Here is a 701-nt window from a genome sequence, read left to right as displayed (position 1 = left end):
CTCAATAAAAGTTAATAAAAAAAAAAAAAAAAAAGAAATATAAATTTCAGACATCTACTTTTTCTACGGTGATATTTAGCAAGGGTGTGTGAAAATTTCCAGTCAAGGTCAGATGTTGGTGAGTGTCCTGAGAGACAGAACCTCTGGTCCAGCTGATTTGTGTTGTAAATCCTTCTTTCATTATTTCGTTAACGGAAAAACCAAATCGTTTTTTATGTTTTTCTGGTTTCAACCCCCAACTGAAAACAGAGGATCTGTGTTTTGTTCCATCTTTGACCGGTGTTGGATCCCTACAACCTGACGTCACCCCTGACTCGTCACACATTGGACCGTGGTCAAGGCGTGTCTGTGTTTGTAACGCAGCGGGGGAAACCCTGTACCTTCACTTTGTGACCGTAAAGGCAGGTTTGTGATATTTAACAGCAAAGACTGCGTTAGAACGTGGTCGGGCTGAACGGAGGACCAGGACCTTTCAATCAGGAGACTTGTGTTCTGCTCCGGCTTCCTCACACCGTCCAAAGACATGCTGATTGGTTAATTGGTGACCCTAAAATTGTCCTTAGGTGTGAGCGTGAGTGGTTGTTCATCTCTGTGTGGCCCTGCGATGGACTGGCGACCTGTCCAGGGTGGACCCCGCCTTTCGCCCGATGTCAGCTGGGATTGGCTCCAGCCCCCCGCGACCCTGTACGCAGGATAAGCGG

Source organism: Micropterus dolomieu, linkage group LG08 (assembly GCF_021292245.1).
Source record: "Micropterus dolomieu isolate WLL.071019.BEF.003 ecotype Adirondacks linkage group LG08, ASM2129224v1, whole genome shotgun sequence".
Classification (NCBI taxonomy): domain Eukaryota; kingdom Metazoa; phylum Chordata; class Actinopteri; order Centrarchiformes; family Centrarchidae; genus Micropterus; species Micropterus dolomieu.
This window is presented reverse-complemented; position numbering follows the sequence as displayed.